The sequence below is a fragment of the Netta rufina genome (assembly GCF_964035555.1).
Source record: "Netta rufina genome assembly, chromosome: Z".
Lineage (NCBI taxonomy): Eukaryota > Metazoa > Chordata > Aves > Anseriformes > Anatidae > Netta > Netta rufina.
Window position 1 is genome coordinate 9872000 of NC_140126.1, and position 15539 is coordinate 9887538.

At 41.2% G+C, this 15539-nt stretch overlaps 1 long non-coding RNA gene across 1 annotated transcript; it reads left to right on the forward strand.

Annotated features, from left to right (window-relative positions):
• The first annotated feature begins 304 nt into the window (after window positions 1–304).
• LOC311221445 lies at window positions 305–15315 on the forward strand. Its single transcript, XR_014619311.1, has 4 exons — window positions 305–510; window positions 6749–6854; window positions 10445–11053; window positions 12586–15315. It is a non-coding gene; the product is annotated as an uncharacterized lncRNA (long non-coding RNA).
• The last annotated feature ends 224 nt before the right edge of the window (window positions 15316–15539 follow it).

The following is a 15539-nucleotide window of genomic DNA, read 5'->3' on the forward strand; positions in this document are numbered from 1 at the left end:
TCTCATTGCCTCCCACTTGAGCACAGCGATTCTCAGTTGGGTACAGCATCAGATTGCAGTGGGGTTAGCATGTGGCAGCAAGAATGATGCTGGGAGGCCCGAAGAAGGGAGGGCATTGCTCTAATTTTAAAACACCGATCTGGCAGCTTCATCTTAGATCAGCTTACCCAGTCTCAAGGGATATCAGTATGATCTATTTAACTGAAATTAACCTCTACTTATACGAGGCAATTACATTCCAAAGTCAGTGGTGAACTTCTGCTAATCAGACCCCATTTGACACTGTCCCTAGGTTTAAGAGCATTACTCTCAAGCTGTGAGAACAGGTTTTTAAACCTAGCTTCAGGGCTTCCTGAGTCCCAGCCAATTTGTGTACATCTGAGTGTGTGTTGTGCAGTTTTTAATCGAACGTATTCTGCCACGAGGTGGTTTGGCAGAGCAGACTGAGCCTGGCTTGTGACAGCTCACCTGGCTTCTGGGCACTTTTTGTCCTCAAGAGGTAGGAATAAGGTAAGAAACCTCCTTGTGTGTCCTCTTCTCATGTGCTGTGAGGTCACCCATGACCTCTCCCATGTGTAGTACTAGTGCTCGTGTGGCCTTCGCAGCCATGCTTTAAAAGAAGAGAGGAAGAGACTAAGTGAGGCCAGCACTGGGGACACCTACTTCTGGAAAAGGGCTAAACTGGCCATCAAATCAATTCAGGTTCACGGGTCATGAACAAGAACATAGGAGGAAATAGGAAACTGCCTTCTTTACATCCTCATTGAACAATGACTTATGGACACAGGAGAGGAAACTGTTATAAAATGTTAACAGCAGATGCCAAGTCAGAGTACTCCACTGCCTGAATAGGTGATACCCAGGGTTATCTTCAGAGGGTGGAAGGATGTCCTAGAAAAAGACAAAGGAGAAGATTAAGCAGGTCTGCTTGGCTCCTGAAAACCTTTCCTACCAGCTCCTGTAAAGAAACCTTCCTAAAGAGTAACATTGGACATGAGGATGTCTGGTCACCCTACAGTATCGTGGGTTTGAAGAATCAGGCAGACTTCTTGATATTTATCTAGGTCTACCTGCCTGGAAGCTCCCAGTTTAGTTATTCATCTGGGGACAAAGGACATGCTAGCACCCACATGACCTCGTATTTTATGGTAATGGTTTTCCATTATCTTCTGGGGATAATTTTGGACTCAAACTATGTTTTACATCTACTAATGATCACATTGCTGTGATTCTTTTCCTTATGTGTTTATTTATTTATTTATTTTTAATATCTCATGATGATAAACAAACTTCAAATTTTCTTTAAGTGGCCTTAGAGTCTGTACAAGTATTTCTTGATGTGTCTTGTTTTCTTATTCCCATCAGTGGCATTTCTTAAACTGTAATTACTGAGGGCTTAGTGCAACAATCTGTACTGTACTTTCAAGTAAAGACCTTCAAGTAAGTGACTATAAGGGAAGATGAATGAGAGGAGAAGATAAATATTGGCTGCTTGAACTTTCTAAGTGCAGCTGAGTTGCTAAGCTATTTCCATCTCATCTCCATGCATATCACCTTCACTCTCACCATCAAACCTCACTGGTATCGTGGTCAACGTGTGGTGGCCAGTGCTTTGCAGGGTTCTCTCTGGGTTGCTTCAAATCACTTGTTCTTCATCTTGAAGTTTCCTATGTGTTTCCTATGTGAGAGCCACTACAAAGTGGGGCTGAGCAGTTCTGCTTGTGTCACTTTATGTCCAGGGCTCAGGCTGTTTCCACGGGCAGCTCAGCATTTTACATGCCCCAGCTCATATATAGAGGAAAGCAGCTTTCTGAAGTCAAGACCAATAACCAGGCCTCTGTATTTCTATTGAAATAGGAATGATGTAGGAAAAGATCAGTCTTTGTTTATTCAGGGCTGAGAAAAGATCCTGTTATGGCTGAGACATAAGGCAGCAGGATATATACATCTAAATGTAATGCTACTAAGGTGCTTGTAGAAGCTCAGTGCTGCCAAGCGTCCTGATTGCATTCTAGTGCCTAAACCAAACAGAGTGGAAAAGTGCCTCTGTGCTTTAGTGACCTTTCCTGGGGTCATGTTCTAGTCCCATTCATTTGAGGATTGAATCCTTTTTTTTTTTTTTTTTTTTCTTTCTTTCATTCTCCCTTCAGCAAATGTTTAAATGTTACTGTTCATTGTGAGCCTTGGATGAATTTCTGCGCCCTTCCCAAAGCCCTCTGCAGCACCCCCACCTCTCTGCTCCCTGTCTGCTGACGCTGACCTGCTACATACGTTATTTTGTATGAACTCTCACACAGTGCCAGTTTCAGGCTGCCTGCTGATCTGCTGATGTTCACCAAGAGGAAAAAAAAAAAAAAGAAGCCATAATAGTCACAAGAGCCTGAGTAAATATAGTGGAACTATTGCTCTTGCAAGATGGGATTCTCATGTTCTCAGCCCAGTTTGCTTATTGACTCGTTGGGTGACCTTGGAGAAAGTGTACTAGAACAGGGATTGACTTCATCCGGCTAGTGACTAACTCATCTCAGCCTTGTACGGGTAAAAAAAGGGCTTCTGTGTCAAAGAGATACACCCCCCACACCACCTCCCCAGTCCTATTCAGCTATTTTTACTGTTCATTGGGCTTTACTCTGAGTTTTCTTTGAAGAAAACAATGCCATCTTTTATGGATGAGAGGAGCAGAGTTTGTCAGAACAGAGTGATATAAGAGAGAGGTTTCCATCTGCCAAAGATTCAATCCAACATTGATGGGAAAATCTAAAAGCAGCTCCTCCAAATGTTACTGATTCATGTTGTAATATTATTTGAAAACAGAAGTATCTGCATGTTCGTCTCTCTGCATGTTCATAAAGGACTACCCTGAAAGGCTCACATCTCTTAGCCTTGATTATGAAAGAAATATCTAGTAGCTCTTTTCTGTGCTATATTTTGATAGTGAGCTTAGAGAGTGTTTGCGTTGGAAAAATGCCCAGAGAACATTTTATTGGTCACATTCAATTTTAAAATGGTTTATATCTCCCCAAACCCCAGGTTTACAGTATTTAATATTACTAATGGGATGGTAAGATTGCCAAGCATTTATCAGCATAGAGATATCAGAATGGAAATAGTAAAATGACACATTAATCTTTGAGCTCTCAATATGTCGCCACAGAAACACCCGCTGTCCATTATCCAGCTGTTATGAAAATACCAAGTTCTTAATAACAGACACTTTGGAAGAGAGGTACAAGTGCCGGGGAATGAATATTGCAGTTGGCTTAAGCCTTCCTTTTCTTGCTCATCTTCAGTCACAACCAGTTTGGTCTCACAGGCAGCACTGCTTGCCTCCCATGAAGATAGGTCATTGCCAGGCTATATTTAAAAGGGGAAGACAAGAGACAGTTTTTTTTTTTTTTTTTTTTTTTTGGAATATAGCCACACTAAGTACTCCTACACAGGGCATTTGGTCTGTAATGACAGCAGAGCTCCCACTGGCTTCAGCTGGCAGTAGATGAAACTTTCAGGGACCTGACATTTGCACACAGTGGTTAAAGCTTTAAAGGTGGGCAGGGGACAAAATCTCAGTCTGCCTGTTGGAAGGGCTGTGATTTTGCAGCTAACACCACTTCTAGGCTTGGGTGTCCCCCCTCACTCCAGGTCCTGACTATACTCATAGCCTAGTCTCTAAGGTATGAATGTGAAACTGCTGCATTCAAAATTCCTGGTGGCACATCTTTATCTGATGAGAAGGGAGCTAGCATCAGCAGCATTTTCAGCTGAGCCTGTATGAACCTAGATCCTTCTGCCTGCTCAAGCTGCTTCCTGCAGGCTTTATTGGGTAAATAAAGTTTAGTTAACTGGTACCTCATTAAAAAGCCTTCTTATGTCTGGATGGTAGAAGAACTGGAACTGAATAATGCAAGCGTGAAGGTGCTTTTGCCCTTTACTACTAGCAAAACTGATTGGTCTCTGTAGTAAGCAAATCCAAAGAGAATTTTCTCCCTTATGACTGGGGAAAAAAACTTTGTCTGGCATCAGATCTTTTTGGATATATCAGTTGGTAATCTTTCTGTAGAAAGAGGGCCTCTAGCACATTTTCTGGCATACTAAGGAACAGGCAATCCAGTGTAGTAGGTTAAGGTCTTTTTGGCTCAGTTTACTCCTTCAAATCTGTGTTTAGTGAAGGAGAAGAAACAACTGTTCCCAAACTAGGGTCAACCCCCTGCCCTTGCTTGACTAGGAACTGTGCTGGAAAGAGTAGTGCAGTGCGCTGGTGGGTGGCTCTGGGTTGGAGCAGCATCTCATGCACAGGGTATAGTACCAGTATTTCCCAGAAGCTCTTAACAAGCAGTAAAGTTGCTGCTTTATTGTCTTCGTGCAAGTGGCAGTGATTTTATTTGTGGAATAGGCAACAGGGTAAAACAGAGATTCCCTCTTTTTATCCAAATATTTTCAGAAATAGAAAGCAAAGAAGGCTGTACCCGAGTTTTGTCTGCTTTAATATGCAGCCCCATTTTTTATTTTTTTTTTTTGTGAGGAATGTGCACATGCACTTTCCCTGATGAACAAGGGATTTGATGTTAACTGGTACATATGCAAGCTTACAGTTCTTTGGCATGCCTTTGTAATAGCACTCTTGGCCCATCTCTTCCAAAATCAGATCCCACGTGCAAAAGTGTGTTTAAGTCAAACTTTCTCTGTGAGACACTTATTTTAAGCTCCACAGAGGCTTTGCAGGTGTGTCAGAAATAACCAGAACTCACATAACTGCAGGGAAAATAAAAAGCTCTGTTTATTCACTTAGTGATCTGGCTGCTTGTGTCATCCACAATGTCAGACAAAAAGTCAACACCTCTGTTTAACTCATGTTTCTACTTTTTATGGACCCGATATCCTTAAGTACAACTGATACCTGCTGTATATCTTACAAGGAGTTAGGCATGTCTGAAAATCACAGCAGCAGTTCTACAAACGATCTGAGCATTTGTACAGTGCCTGTGCATTAACGTTACCACTCTGGGGCTATTCCAGACTAGCATGTGTACAGATAGTAATGATTCTTTGGGTGCATTCTAGAATGGAAAAAAGCCCCTTCTACCAACCTTGTAGATTCTTGGATGTGACTAGCCCAGAGCTTTTATTCAAGGATAAACACAGTGTCTGGTGATGACCTAACAGAGCACACTGTGGGGGAAATCACTAATGCCCACACATTTGTTCTGTTGGGCACTGTGACCTAAGAATAAAAAGTCATCTGTGGTGATGCATGTGCACTTTACAGGGATTAGCCCATCTGTATCTTTCCATTTTTTAATTTATTTTTATTTTTTATAAAATGCCAGCTTCATGAGTGTTTCCGCACTCGTGATGATTACTGTATTGTGCATCTGTTAAAACAAATGATGCAAAGAATTTCCGAAGTTCAAGCACTTTCCTCATTTATGAAAGCTCAAATCTAGAACACTTCTGGGAACTGAATGAAAATTTCCAAATTAAATTAGTATGAAAATTGAATTAGGAGCTGTTTTTTGTTGATGATGTTGTTGTGTTGTGTTTTGTTTTGTTATTTTTTTTTTCATGTCTTCTAAGAAATGAGAATTAAATGTCCTACCACAGTAGGATTACACATAGTAGACAAGAAATAGTAATAATTCAGAGGGAGGTAAATAAAAGGCTTGATTTCTGTTTACTTCTGGATGCACAAAATGAGTCAGTGCCTCATCTTCTCAATGATAGGAATTGAGTTTGTTTTTTTGTTTTAGTACTGTGGATATGGTATCCACTAGGTAATCCACTCCAGTTGTATATATGTATTTATTTAATAGGGATTAAACTTCAATTCTAAGCTTACAGCCTTGTCTAGATCTGTCTGTAATGAAGGACCAGGCTGCTCTCACCATCTCTGTGGTCAGCCCAATTTGTTTTCCTGACCTGATCACCCAACATAAGCTAACTGCAGAGGTTGACTGCAGCAAGGCGTCTATTTCAGCAGAGGGCTGGCCTAAGCAAGGAAAGTACTGCATACTGAGGTAGTGCATGGTTTGTGTTGCACTCCTGCTCTGCATTAACTCCCCATGTCAGTGTGCTCAATGAGCAGATGGTATGGAGAACAACTCCACTCTGAAAATACCAAACACATCTGGCTTTGAAAGCGAAGGTCTTTCCTTGTGTTGGCAACTGCAGGGTTGCAGTACTGCTGATTTTTCTTGGTAAGAAAAAAGTTATTGTCCCCCACCACAGTACTCTAGAGCAAACTTTAGTCATCCATCAGCTAACCATTATGGCAGGTCTGATAGATGGCAGATCTGAAGATCCCAGATTCTGTATCTGCTTGGCTGCTTTTGAAATCAAATTCCTAGTCCAGAAAATCCCCTAATTTCCCAGTCTTAGGAAAGTTTAAAATTGAAGATTGCTCCAACTCTTAAGGGAAGGCAGTCTCCCAGTGAGCTGAGAATGAGACCAAGCTGGGTTGGACAGGTTTGACGGAGCACCTTACACACCTGCACAGAGGAAGTGATGTCAGCCACTGTAATTGCAGTTATATGATCCTCTCTAGTTAATACTGTCTTACAGAGGCTCAGACACAGCTGGATAAAAAGAGATTTTGGCTAGGGATATCATTTGAAACTTTAGGAACAGTTGCTGAATAAAAGGCATTCCCAAATACTTTGTTTTGCTCCGGTGAGTACAGTGCACCGGCACAATCATCAGAAGTAAATTCCCTGTGTCCTTAACTTCTCCTCTTCACTTTCTATTTCATCCTTAGCTTTTGGCTTTCCTCTGCTTACCCACATCTGTGTCTATGGCAGCACTAGAAAAACTGCATGTTTGTGTCTGGAAAATGGTGGAACTGCAGCCTGAAGTATATGAAGGTAAAACTTGCTCATTTGGGAAGCTAATGCTGTTTCACTCTCCCTCCCCTTCCAATATAGTAGTGGAAAGTATATCTGGTGAAAGAAGCTTGACAAAAGAATTAATCATTGTCTTAAAGTATTCACTCTTCTGACCTATAAGTCCTAATTAAAGAGGATCCTGAAAATATTTTCTGTGGGAGTATAGTCTTAATAATGTGGATTTTCCACTTAGGTTCAGAAGTACATCTAATGGCAGCAGGGACAAAGCTGAGTAATAACAAATTTCTGGATCATGCCCTAATAAAGAACAAGTTTGGGAACAAGTGTGCGCTACATTTGGGCACATCTGAACTGATGTGTTGAGACTGTCATGGTACTCCCTTGTCTCTAATGAAACAGCTTTTCCAGTCCTCTTGGCAGAAGAAATATGTGAAGGATCTTAAGGCACAGTGTCTTAAGGATCTTAAGGAGCAGTGTCTGTGGCTTGGCTTCACCTGCTCAGAGGTGTCTCACTAACACAACTTTATTCTGCCCTGACAGTCAGAAGCATAGAAATTATAAGCAATATCTAATCAAGCAGCTTAAAAAGAAGACCAGGACTTTCAAGACCTAAATAGGACGCTGAATGGAGATTAGCCATGCTATCTCCAGCCTCACAGGCATTGCTGCAGATAATTTGTTCATCTGCATTTCCGAGCTTGTGGCACACACATTTTTAATGGTCTAGGTTGCATTATGAACCGGACATCTGAACAGAAATGCAGACTGGCATGTTTAACAACCGCTTAGCACCAGACAGTCGTGCCCCTGTTCCAGAAGGCACGCAGCCCTGTGGTTGGAGGTGGCCACGGTGTCTCTGCGGACTACCTCAGTAGCAGGCTGCCACGTGGGCAGAACAGGTGGTTGTGGGTGGCAGTATCACTTACCCACTGCTATTGGGATGCAGTCACCACACCACACAGTGAAGTGCTTTAGTAGCAGGTGTCTGCCCAAGATTATGATCCACACAGGCATGGGATTAGAGCAGATTGCTGGTCACAGCCAACCGAGGCCGTAAGCAATTGCTGCTCATATGAGGAAATAGGAATTTTCCTGTGTTAGGAAACAGGCTGCTGTATCTTGTATTTGGTATCTTTCACTTAGCACAGTGCAACAGAATGCAACAGCTAGTGATCAAGAAACTTAAGGAAATGCTTTTAACATAGTAATAAATACATATACTGCCAAGAGGACATACAAGGAATTACAGGGCACAGATTGCTCTGTGAATGTCTTTAAGCAAACCAAACCTGAAAATATTTTCCATATAAAATTCTTTAAAGGTAGAAGGGAACAGATTAAATACATCTTTCCTGCAGGATGGAGCACTGTTCCATATATTTCAGCATAGTGCAGCCTTCTGTTCACTGCAGATATAAAGGCAAAGTTGGTGGATGGGATATGGCAAGCTCTGGATCTGCACTGGGCAGGCGTAGATGTAGCCTGAGAGCAAAAGACAGTGGAAATACTTAGTGCTGCCTGATCCAGTGCAGCTCCTTGCTGGGTACATCAGCACTGTAATGTAACACAAACATGTGGACAGGTATATGTGAGGCCAAATCTGTTCACCTGACTTCTCAGAAGATATGGGTTTAGCAAACACTCTCAGCTTGTAGACTCATCTTCCCACCTCCCAGAGTGCTGGGGACACTCTTTTGAGTCCTGTAAACATAACCTGTCTAGAGAAGGTCAGTGGGAAAAGCTAACATTTAAGGATCAGCCTATATGGATTTGCTGTGAGCAGGGAATCAGTAACTACATTTCTCTTGGGTCTGAGGAAAAGTGACTGTTTCATTAGGAACCATGTGATAAGGCACAAAAAGTTCCCTTTAAATGAGGCTTAGGAGGTATGTGTACAAAATCGTGGAATAACTTTCATTATCTTTGAATAGTACAATACAGATTTCAGTTCACAGGTTTAACTTAATAATTTTCCATAATGAATTATAGAAGAACCACTTTGACAGGTAAATTCAACTTTGCTTTATTCCTTTTTTTTTTTTTTTATATATATATAAAAAGATCAGCACTTAAATTGCTTTTCATAGGAGCTGCATTGTACAAGGGATTAAGAATCTCTGTCACATTATTTAATGCTATCAACTCTGTACTTTTAACTACCAGTTTCCAGTACATAGGCAAGACCTTGCAGAATTCAGCTCAAAATAAATCTTACCAGAGAATACAGCATATTGTCTCTGAACCTGAAATTTCTGTGAATTTTTGCTACTTTGAGGAAACAGAAGTATGCTCAGCACCTTCCATTACTGAACATTAAAAAAGTGTCTGGACAATTCTGTAATAAGTGTTTCAATACCACAGTCTTTCTCTACTAGAGGTTAAGGATATCGAGTAAATTGCAGAACTGACCGTAAGCATGGATTTATTTCATAGTGTCTTAAAAGAGATTGGTAACATACAATCATAGAATCATAGAATGGCTTGGGTTGGAAGGGATCTTAAAGATCATCTAACTCCAACCCACCTGCCATAGGCAGGGATGCCACCCACTAGATCAGGTTGGCCAGAGCCCCATCCAACCTGGCCTTTAACACCTCCAGGGATGGGCCATCTACAACCTTTTTGTGCCAGCCTGTGTATGTGCCTCACCACCCTCTGAATGAAGAAATAGAAAACAATAAATAGTAACACCTAACTAGTTTGCTTGTTTCCTTGCTTACTGCAAAAACTATTTCTAATGTACACTTACCTTAATTCATTTGTTCCTAAGGTCAACACACAGGTAGGTACAGTATGTCCATTAATGACACTTCTCAAACATATTTTCTGCTGTTGACTTTTGCCTCATCTGGATACTGTCTCTTTTATTAATGGAGATCCACAAGAGAAAAGCTCTTCAAAACCAGCAGTGGTCTAGCAGCCTCTCTTTCCATTGTAGGACTGCATGTCTGGTTTCTCCTGCTGGCACAGGTAAAGATCACAACAGGGCTGTATGCTACTCTTGGATAAATACTCTAAAAGCTAAGACAGTGACATGCAGGTGACAAAATTGCTTGACGTTCAACAAAGCTTCCATGGTTAAGCTAAAAGATTTTCTCTTATTTACTTGTGGTAGGGAGTACATATGAGGATAACTACAAAATGCAGAACATATGCTGGCATTTAAATGCTCTGATTAGATCTCTCTTTTAATTCTGGCCCAGGTGAGAAGCAGATCTGTTTCTATCTCAGTATTCATGTCTTAACAGCAGCAGAAATACACATAATGCACAGAAACCTGTCATGTTTTGCAAGAGTGGTGTTAATTTTGAAGGCTTTTGTGATTTCTGAGAACTTCCAGAAATGAAGCACTTCAGATTCCAAACTGCTGCCTTTGCTCTCCATTTATTATAGATGTGGAGGGCCAAATTTGGAACTGATGCAACTCTCCTGATTTTTTTTGTGATGTGTCCGAGATAAACTTTGCCCTTTTAACTCTTGTTTTTCTTTCCAAGCTGTGTTGAAATACTTTATTTCTGTGTAGGTTTTTGTTACAAGGAAAACATACTTGTTCTGCACTTCTTCGTATCACCATTTTGATGTGCCAAATCCTTCTTTTCTCTCTGCAGGCAGTCTCTAGAGTGCCTGGAAGAGCGTAACAGCTCATTGACTTGCAATGTGATTAATCCTTGGATTAGTCAAAATATGATGCAAACAGATCCTGACCCAGTGCTGAATGTTGTTCTTGCCTGTGCATGCAGTGTTAGGTACCTTACAACTGTCTCGAATTGATCAGGACATCCGGATTTTGTAACCTCATTTTATAACTGTTCCTCTCTCTCTAATTCCATCCTGTGAAGTTCTGAGGATATGTAACAAGAAGCCATCCAGTTACTATTCCTTGCAGCTATCAGCCAGTGTCACCTGCTTCTTTGGCATCATCATGCAAGCATGCACTGTCACACTCCCTGCTGGAATCTCAGCTCGCGGGTTGAGATTCACACCATCACTCAGCCTGACGAGAGTGTTGACTCCTGGAGCCAGAGCTGTGTTTGGGAGCACATAAAAGCACCGGAGTCCCCTACGTCTTGGCAGGACTTCAAGGACTATCCCAACGAAGCGATCTTGACAGCATAGTTGTAAACTCCACAGGCCCCAAGGGCTCAAACACCATGATATTTATGCTACGGACTGGATTGCCAAGATAGTATTGCTGTTTTGCAGACATTAGTCTCTGGGTAAGAAGTAGCATTTCTCACACCTGTTAATTGGCATTTGAAAAAATTGAGACTGACAGAAGTGGGCAGCATGGCTGAGAAAGACAATGCATGCAGAGGCTGTATCCGGTGTTTCTTCTGTGCTCTGTTCAAAGGGACTTCAGCTGCATGGGTACCACAAATATTTGTGAAAGCCAGTATTAACATAATGCATTATTGACATTCCTGATATATTTAGGACTGTGTTTCTATGGTCCTTTCAGTCTTTATTACACCCTCAATCTATTAAAAAAAAAAAAAAGTGTTTCAGAGATTTTAAATTAAAAACAGGTTTAGGAAGCAGCTAACTATATGATAAACTGCTGTGAGATTTTAAGATCACATGCAAGCTTTCAAATTAAGCATAACCTAAGCAAAATACTTTTCTGAACTGTATCCTCAGTGGTAATACTACCTCTAAGTTAGCTTCTCCACAATGTTTCACCAGACTGATATGATTGTAGTAGTAAGCTCAGGTATCTTTGTGTTAGAAACAAATAACTAAGCATTAAAGCCAGAGAGGTGGAGTTGGATGCTTTTTGGCAGGCAGTGGCACTTCAGGTACTGCCAGGTAAGCAGAATTGCTGACTATTTCTTCTAAAACAACTAGCACTGAAATTAGTTCATGAAGTTAGGTATTGACAGCTGATTTCAGACTCATCCTGTTGAATTAAATAGGACAATTATCACCTTTGAGAACTGCCTTCTAAGTTCATTTGTTGGTAAAAGCCCTTAAGATCTTCAGAAGATATCTTTGCATTACTCAGCTGTGAACTCCAGTATCTGTTCCTGAGAACAGCAAGGGTTACATATAAAAAAAGTTGGATCATGGAGGGCATCATTCTGTGACCCATAAGATCCTTCTGTAAGCAGAAAAACAGAACACACAAAATCCTACTCATAATACTATTTTTCTAGCTTAAAGACCTGATTTTTTTTTTTTTTCTGAATAAACTCATTTTAATTTGGAACAATTCCATTCCTTCTGAACAAGCTATAATGAAAATACAGTCCGTGTCGGTAATATGAGAATTTCAACCAACGGGAAATCAAACCCCAAACCATCTTGAAATTATTCAGTCCTATGTAAAATATCTGAAGTGCTCTCATCAAACAGTCAGCAGCAATTCATCAGATTCCTAGGAAAAAATCCCCTCTAATGAATGTAAGAAAAATGAGAACAAAGAGTAATATTTTTGTAAGATAGAAATAGCTGAAAGCAGACATCTTAAAACATTCCATAATAAAACTGCTCTGGTTTTCTACTAGTGTGTCTCTACTTTTAATGAGAGATGAGAAAACAGCAGTTTAGGCTAAACTCAGACCTGTTGTCATGCTCGGGCACCCCTCCGTCACCGCTCTGACTTTTTGCTCTTTTATCTGCGTTGTGCAGTGTCTACCTTTCCACCCTTCTCATATTCTGTATATATATATATATATACACATGTATATATGTTTTTTTTTTTTTTTTTTTTTTCTATGTCTCCCACCTCATGTAACCTTCCGTCTTTCAGAGTGACCGGCTTCAGCTTTTGAAAACGGCACAAACAGGAGGAAAACGTGCTCAGGAAGCGTGATTTGGGGACAATTCCTCGCTCCAGGACGAATGAGCCCGGCCGGCCGGGGACCCGTCCAGCCCCGGCGGGGACCACGGGCCAGCGGCACCCTCTGGCGGCCGGCGGGGCACGGTGCCGATCTCTGCCGCGGGCTGCCTCCAGGCACGGCTTGCAACCGGCAGACACAGCCTCGAAGCTCTGCTGCCGTCTGGCTCGAGGGCTCAGAGCCTTAGGGAGGTTTTGCCCCCCCCCATCATAACCATGGGTGAGGGCAGAGCTGCTTGCAGGTCTCTTTCAGCAGCTTCAGTGTAATGGCTTTTGGTTGTCAAACTCATTTTAGGCTTCTTCGTTAAGTCCAGTACTTACCCTGCGTTATATAAGCGCCATGAAAAAATGTTGGCTGTGTTAGGGGCCAAATGCCTGACATCAGAATTTAAAGTGCAAAAACGTTTACATGATGTGAGCTTACTATTTCAGCTGATGCTATTTTAAACCTACAAATCCCTATTTATTGACTGAATATTCTTGCCACATACACTTGTGTAGATTTTACAAAGGCGGGAAGTGCTAAGAGCCTCTGATCAAAGCTGTACTCAGTGCAACCCAAATTCTGAATGCTGGTTTGAATTTCTTAGGCAGCTTGTATCTTTAGAAATTGCTGCAGGTTTGCACTGAGCCAAAATTTCAGACATTGAACGCTGGAAATGTTGACCTCAATTGGGATATTTGCTCCTGGGCTTCTTTGTCTGGCAATAAGTCAACACGGAAGTTTTCAGCCTTTTCTGATATATGGGTCCTTTCACTTGTGACTTAAAACCATTGGCAACAGTCCTGTTTTCCTTAGAGGTCTTTCAATGAACTGCAAGCCTGAACTCCTGCACTTGCTGTGATTGAAGTGATCTTATTGAACAGCCAGGCCTTGTTGCTCATCCAAATCATAAACCTCAACAGGTTACAAGTTTTGATATCTTAGTAGTGCACAGAACCACTTCTGTGATTCTATGATTCTACTTCTGTTTCTTCCAAGCCACTGTAAGAGAGCTGTTCTTTTCCATTCTTGCTGAAGCTTTGTTAGCTTGAAATGCCCTCTGCACAGTACTATAAGAAAGGACCTTGATGTAGTTATTTGAATTCATCTCAGAGTTGAACATAAAATATTAGAAGGATTCCTTTGGCAGTGTTGAAATAGCGTAAGTGGGCATATCCTATGCTGACCATGCATGTGATATTCCCAGCAACTGACTGACATACCTTCAAAAGATCAAATTCAGCCTTCCTTGCATGGTATAAGATAAAAATCTGGCCTAGGATTTAACTGTACCTGGTAATTAAGTTTAAAGAACAATAATGCCTCGCAAACCTCTCCAGGCCTACAGTAAGCATGCTGGAATCTTGGTTGCCATTTCTGCAAACTGTTTACAATTCACATACCTCTACAAATCCAGTCCCGATCTCAAATTGCTGCTCATAAACAACATAGCAGGGATTTGATGTATGAGGGCATGTTCTGAATTCCCCTTCCATAGCAGTAGCATGGCTAGCTTCTAGCATTAAAAAACCTCTTATGTCTTTTCTTGTTACAAGCAGTGTTCCATTAACTACTTGAATACATCTCGCGGCCAATTTTTTTATTTATTTTTATTTTTATTTTTATTTTTATTTTTATTTTTATTTTTATTTTTATTTTTATTTTTATTTATTTTTATTTTTATTTTTATTTTTTTGTGACTAGTGGCAAGAAGGCAGATATAACATTTTATTCCCTTCTGAGACTGCTAGCTGTCTACAAATGAATATTTGTCACAACTGGAGGCAGCGTAGCCTCTGTTAACCATCCCAGAATTTATCTGGGATGAGTCCAGTAAAGCCAGATGTTGTTAAACTTCAAAGCATGGTACAAAAGTGATCCTTCAGGCTGTGTTCTTGATTAATTTTAAAGTATCAGTATTTCTTAATGAACCTCAGTAGTGCAATGTTAATTAAAACTATCAGGTAAACTACTGTTTCATGTGCATGTGTGTTTCACTGTTAAGTTGGGTGGAAGTTCTTTGTAGGACATGTTCAAGTAATGAAGGAATAAATTGTTTGTTTGCATTTACTTGAATTACACAAAATTAAGGGCTCTATCCCCAGTTACTAGCTGTTTCACAAGAGCACACAAATATGGTCCCAAGCCTGTCAATATTGAACAAGCATTTGGACAATGCTCCTTGATATGCAGTTTAACTCTTAGGTTACTCTGTGTGGATCCAGGATTTGGATTCAGTGATCCTCAAGAGTCCTTTCCAGCTCAGGATATTCTATGATGTTATGATGCGTTACCCCGGGGAATTCAAGAATTTGCAGAGGTGAAGTTTGAGCTGGTTTTAAAAGGAGCTGCTTGGCCACTTTCCATCACCTATCAATTGCCATGGTCATCTAGAGACTTCCCAGATGACTGGAAACCTACCAATGTGACACCCACCTAAAAAAAGGGTCATAAAGAGGACTTGAGGAGCCTGTCAGACTGTTAGCCTGAATGCAAGTCCTGCCTCACCGACCTTATCTCCTTCTATGACCTGGTTACCCACCTGGTGGATGAGGGAAAGGCTGTTGATGTAGTCTGCCTAGACTTCAGCAAGGCCTTGGACATGGTCTCCCCCAGTATTCTCCCGGAGAATCTGTCACCCATGTTTTGGACAGATACACTCTTGTCTGGGTTAAAAACTGGCTGGATGGCTGGGACCAGAGAGAGATGGTGAACGGAATGGTGTTTCCCAGGGGTTGGTGTTGGGGCCCATCCTCTTTAATATCTTTACTGATGATTTGGATGAAGGAATTGAATGCACTCTCAGTAAGTCTGCAGGCAACACCAAGTTGGGGAGAAGTGTTGATCTGCCAGAGGGTAGGAAGGCCCTGCAGAGGGACCTAGA